The sequence below is a fragment of the Petaurus breviceps genome, unplaced genomic scaffold, assembly GCF_028583685.1.
Source record: "Petaurus breviceps papuanus isolate PSGF00001 unplaced genomic scaffold, PetGlider_PUasm1.0 110, whole genome shotgun sequence".
Taxonomy (NCBI): domain Eukaryota; kingdom Metazoa; phylum Chordata; class Mammalia; order Diprotodontia; family Petauridae; genus Petaurus; species Petaurus breviceps.
In genome coordinates, this window is record NW_027185597.1 from 152,085 (window position 1) to 158,141 (window position 6,057).

Below are 6,057 nucleotides of genomic sequence, written 5' to 3' on the forward strand. Positions count from 1 at the left end.
ATCCATGTCACATATTTTCACTTGGTATTTTCAGAACTGTTTTACGTTATTTTGATTTATCCTTTTTTCATTTGATTATTTCTATTTCCTTTTTTCTTCTGTTTACTTATGTTTCTTCTTTGGGCTGAATTATGCTACTAGCCTACAACAAGGCAAGGCAGAAGTCCTGAACTTTGTAATATTTTTATAAAGGTGTATGTATTTTGATACTGTATATAATATAGTATTATTATTATATACTATGTATAATAGAATAATATATAATTAATATTACAGTATTTTATAATACTGCCTCTGCTACGTAGTATCTGTGTGTCCTTGGACAAGTCACTGAACCTCTTTGTATCTCAGTTTACTCATCTGTAAATTGAGGGAGTTGAATCTCTTAAGTTTTTTTTTCCAATTCTGAGTCTATATGGCCCTGCGATTCTTGTTTCTTCTCATTTCTTCTTCTGGTTTTTTTCTATATCTGATCCTGATTCTACACTATTGTTACTTACTAGGGCTTGAGTTGCTCATGTAGTTTTAAGCCTCATGTTCTGAAATCATGTGAGATCTGAAAGGGACCTTCATGACCTAGCCCAATCCTCCTCACTTTTCAGATGAGGAAACTGAGACCTCAAGAAATTAAATGCCTTGCTCCAAATCATACTGCTAGATAACAGCAGAGCCAGAATTAGAACCCAGACCTCCTGGCTCTCTTAACATATATTTTAGTAACTTCCTTCTAGAGCAGGTCTCACTATTTCATGAAAAGGTTTTAGCATATTAATTAACAGTGGCATTTTATCATCAAGGCAGCACAAATTTATTTTAACCCCTTTACAGGGGAGAGTATTTTCCTTGGACTTAAGGCTTCATCTTGTGGCCCTGGTCTCAGAAAAAAATGTATCACTCCCAGTCCTGTTTTCTCTACTTCCAGTAAAATAAACAAAAATATGCGTGGAGTCAACTTAAATGAAACAGAAACTATCTGACCACAAATAGTAAGGGACATTGTGTTCTCTAAGGCCTATTCCTGCTCTGATGAAAAGTAACCAATAAAAGTCTATGATTAACCTCAGTCTAGTGGTCCAAGCCAAAGAGGCCAGCCTTCAAGCAGGGAGGTGGGCCTCTTGGGGGACCTGTGCTACCTTGGAAGGGATGCAAGGTCTGGAGTCAGAGCAGATCAGACTTCTAGCACTGGTTCGAATCCCACGCTGCAGGGGCAATAAATAGTATAAGCTGGTGTTTCTCCTCTGGGATGCCTGCTCTTAATGATTACCTGGATTTGGAGGCCTTTGTTTAACCCTCAAGTCCCGCCTTCCCTTTGATCTGGGATCTCCATCTTTTTTTCTACCAAGAGTTGTGTTCTTTCTGAAGTTCCTCTTCTTTATCTCTCATCCAGACAGAGAGTTCTGTATTTTACCAGACTCATTCCTGGCCCTGCCACCACATAGAGGCTTGTCCTCTCAGTTCATACCAAGACTGCCTTCTCATGAATCCTTAAGCAGGGTGTCTGTCTTTATTTATAGGTTCTACTTTCCTAAAAACTTTTCTTTAGGTACTACAACATCCCTAGTGGCCCACACAAATGTCAACTTCCTTGACCTATTTTTCTCTCAGTTTCAGTTACTATTTCCCTCTTGGAGAAACTAGAAAGATACTTCTGCTGACTGGTTAACAATGCAACCTTTATCTACATGCAGAAAACATCAAAGGAAATCTTTTGGGGGAGTGGAAAGGAGTGAGAAAGAGGGCAAGGGAAGGGAAAAGAATTGCACAGTCCTACACTTTGTGCTGTTGTGACTTTGTTAATGTCATCTCTTCTAGTCTGTGCTCCATGTTTAAAACCTATTTTATCCACCAATGCAATTTTGGCATGGGACAAATCATAGAATGTAAGAGGTGAAAGAAACATGATCTCAACTGGGGCAGCCTCCTTATGTGGTGAGGTGGGCATCTTGAGGGATGAGGGAAGGTATGTTAGATTTGAAATCAGAGCAGGTTAGACTTCTAGTCCTGGTTTGAATCCCAGCCTGCAGCTTGCTACCAGTTCGACCTTGGGTAAGTCACTTAATGGCTGTTGCCCTCAATTTTGAAGTGATCTTTTTATTCTACCTAGCCTATTTGTTTTATGAATGTCCCCTCACATTTCTCTCAAACATTAGTTCAACGAGAGAGATTCTGATAACCAATTTTTATATCTAATCTGAATCCCATGGAGAGTCTCTCAGTTTTGTATAAATTATCAATCTATTCTGGAGGCATATGGTTCTTTACATCTTGGTATGTCAGCAGGCTGGGCAGGAGCAATCTACTCATTCTCACCCAATTCTCACAGCTGTGCTTTTTACACTCCCTATGTTGTACAGACAGCAGAAACCTTAGCTATGCTGGCCACTTTTCCCCTCTGCTTTTCCATCTCTTTTTAATATGCATATTTATTAGGTTTCTTCATGTTTGTACTGAACCTCTCCTTTTTTTTCTTTTTCAGTTTTTCCCATTCCAGGGTCAACTCCAATTGTCAAAACTGTAGGGAGATACAGGAGCAGACAATCCTGTTCCCTCTGATCTTGGCATGTTCTCTGCTCTTTGAAGATAAATGAAGACGACTTATAATAGTCAGATATTGGCTTTGCTCCTTCAGGATTTCTTTCCTGGTTTATGGGCCACACACTCTCCTTTCTTCACATCAAGATAAATCTTAATCTCCTCTGTGTTCAATACTTGATTGCCAAGAAGAAAATAGTTCAACAACAACAATGCAACAAACATTTATTAAGCAAATAATTAGAATTGATACCAGGAATACAAGGAGGGAAAAAAAGAACAAGTCCCTGCCCTCAAGGTGTTTATAGTCTGGAGGACAGCAGGAGATGTCTACTGATAAATATAATAGAAGACAGAGTGTCATAAGGACAAAGGTTAAAGGCTGATAAAGTGTTCCCTTTTCCAAAAGAATGAAGTGTGAATACATTTAGTTGGGATATCTGGGAAAGGACTTTGGAAAAAGGGGGGTACCTCTGGTGCTGAGCTTTGGAATAAGAGAAAGATTTCAACAAGCAGGGATGAAGATGTTCATTAGTTCCCCTCCTGGATTTGAGGTGACTTCTCTTATTACTATAGAATAGGTCTACTTTTGAATAACATGATACAAATTTAGAGATAGAAGGGACCTTAAATATTGAAATGATCTACCTGGTCCTTTCCAGCTCTAAATTGATGCTATGCAGTCCCTTGTTTTGTACAGGACGAAATGAAGTTCCAAAGAGCTTGGGACTCACCAAACACCTGGTAAGTAGCAGAGAGGAAATGTGAACTCAGATCCTTTGGGTTCCACATGCCCTCCCAGGTTGGAGTATAGAATCATATAGTCAGACACTGTAGCATAGAGGGACAATATAGGCTGTTATATCCCTGACTTTGCTGGCCTTCCTCAAAGATTTCAGTGACTTCAGAACCATATAACTCCCCTTGTAGGTCAGCTGGCTCACCAGCAGTACTCTGCCCACTCTTTTACTGTAAATAGTGAGTTTCATATAGATATAAACTAGTTAAAAGTTAAGTAACTCAAGCCTGTATGGTAGATACCGAGTTCTACTTTCCACATTGGTTTTATTGTCTCCTCTAATTTGTCTTAAGAGCCGATAAGTGGATTTGTAGTACAAGATTACTAGGACTATTAGAAAATACTCTAAGGGGCAGGGGGCAACTAGGTGGTACAGTGGACAGAGCACCAGCCCTGCAGTCAGGAAGACCTGGGTTCACATGTGGCATCAGACACTTACAATTGTGTGAACCTGGGCAAGGATTTTTTATTTCCTTGGAGGTGGATCCGCTGATGTGACTAAAGTACCATTCATATGAAATCAAAGGTAGATATTTTTCTTGTTGTTGTTCCTTGTCTGATACTTCATGACCCCATCTGGGATTTTCTTGAAAAAGATAATGGAGTGGTTTGCCATTTCTTTCTCCAGATCATTTACAGATGAGGAAAAAGAGGCAAACAGGGTTAAGTGACTTACCCAGGTCACATTGCTAATAAATGTCTGAGGCCAGACTTGAGCTCAGGAAAAAAATTCTTAGATTTAGATTTGATTAGATTTTATTTAGTCTGGGTTTGGCATTGGTTAAAAGGCCCAGACTCAACAATCAAACTAGGTCAACAAATTGTAGCTTTTGTATGGCCTATAATCTCAAGTGGTTTTCACATTTTCAAATACAAAAAAACCTTTTATTTTAAAATGTAAAAACCATTCATAGTTGGCAAGCTATACAAAAACAAATGGCTTGTTCCAAGGACTAGTTTCTCGACCTTTGGATTAAACAAATAATTCTATAATAATTTTTTAAAAGATGCTATTTAAATGATCCAATAAATACCCACAGCCTTTTCCTATTTACCGTTTTATGAATGAGAGCACGTTTATCAAATCTGTAGTTGATGAAAATCTAGGAAAGAGAGCTATCATCCAAAATCGTTGTCCAAAATTCAAGAGGTAATGATCTTGCTGTACTGTGTCCTAGTTAGACCATATCAGCAATGCCATATTCATTTCTGAGTATCACACTTGAGAATTGGGTGACTCAAAGTACATAGGATTTATTGCTCGTCACATAAAAAAAAATAAAGGCAGGGATCTAGGGCAAAGAACTGAGATGAACAACTTGGCTCCACCTAGGATTTGTTCTTTTTGTGTCTCTCCTCTGACCCCCTACCCCTTTATATTTACCACAGCAGACACATTTAAATGGAGGCTGTGCAAAAACATCCTAAATAATGAATGTGTAAAATAAGTCATAAAATAACTAACTATAGGAAAGAGAATAATAATTACATTTAGCAGCTCCTCTGGAGCCATTCCCCAAGCTTTTACTTGAACTCAGAATTTAGATTTCAAAGATGGAAACTGCTAACTCAGGTTAAAGTGTTAACTCTATGGGTAGCATGTATGGTAGCATATAAACCTCAACACATATGTTTCCCATTAATAATCAGCTAATAGACTGAGTTTACAGAATATTCTTCACTCAAATGGCATTGGGGAACCAGTAGTTACAGTTCCTGCGCCCTCACCCCCAAATAAACAACTGGCCATGAACTCTTCTCCAAACACAGATTCCAGTGCTAAAAAATGGCTACAGACTGAAAATATAATGGTAGCAAGGTATGTGCAGAGGGTTTGCATATGCCCAAGACAACTTACAACCCTAGAACTCCAGAGCCTTGACATTGCTTCTTTCTACATTCCTGATGAAGTGTGCTGCAGGGTGTGCTGATTGAACATTGATGATCCTCTGCTGTTAGTCAAGGCTGGCTCCCAATGGCCATAGTATCTCTGCTGGATTGGTGGGGCTCAGATGGCCTTGCTCCTTATAGACCCCAGAATCTTGGCTGAATGGATCATTCCACTTGATTACAGGCTCTTGCCCTGTATTAATCTCCACCAGCCCCACTTCAGGCTCTTCTGGGAAGCTTCTGTGTTCTTTTGTCAGAGGAGTTACTGTGCCCTTTCTGGAATGGCTGAGGTCCTTAGTTAAGGTTTATCTGAAGCCTCTCTATTTCTATTCTTTTGGGTCTTCTGCTTTGATATTTGTCACCAGGCAAGGAGATAGGAGAGATAGTCTCTCCTTTTAACAATTCTTCCTGGATCCAGGATATAGCCTTCCCCCTCAGTAATAGTAAATGGTCAGTACATTTCTGAAATCTTCATCTCTTTAAGGTGGGCCATAATTAGGCATTGACCATATGCTAAATAATCACAAATTACCTTCAAAATTCAGGCTTCCCTAGTTTTTATACTTCCATTTATCCCTTTTTACTTAGCAAATGAGTAGCTAAAGAAAATGTCCTGAAGCAGTCTCTACCCTATGGTCATGTTCACTATCTCTACTAGATGCCACCTTGTCTTCATGTTTAGGTCTATATTCATATAGCTATCACTATATAAACATATGTATATCTCATATATTTATTTCTCTTCTACATATATATGAAGAGAGGAAAGAGAGAACAGAGAGAGAGAGCGAGAGAGAGAGAGAGAGAGAGAGAGAGAGAGAGAGAGAGAGAGAGAG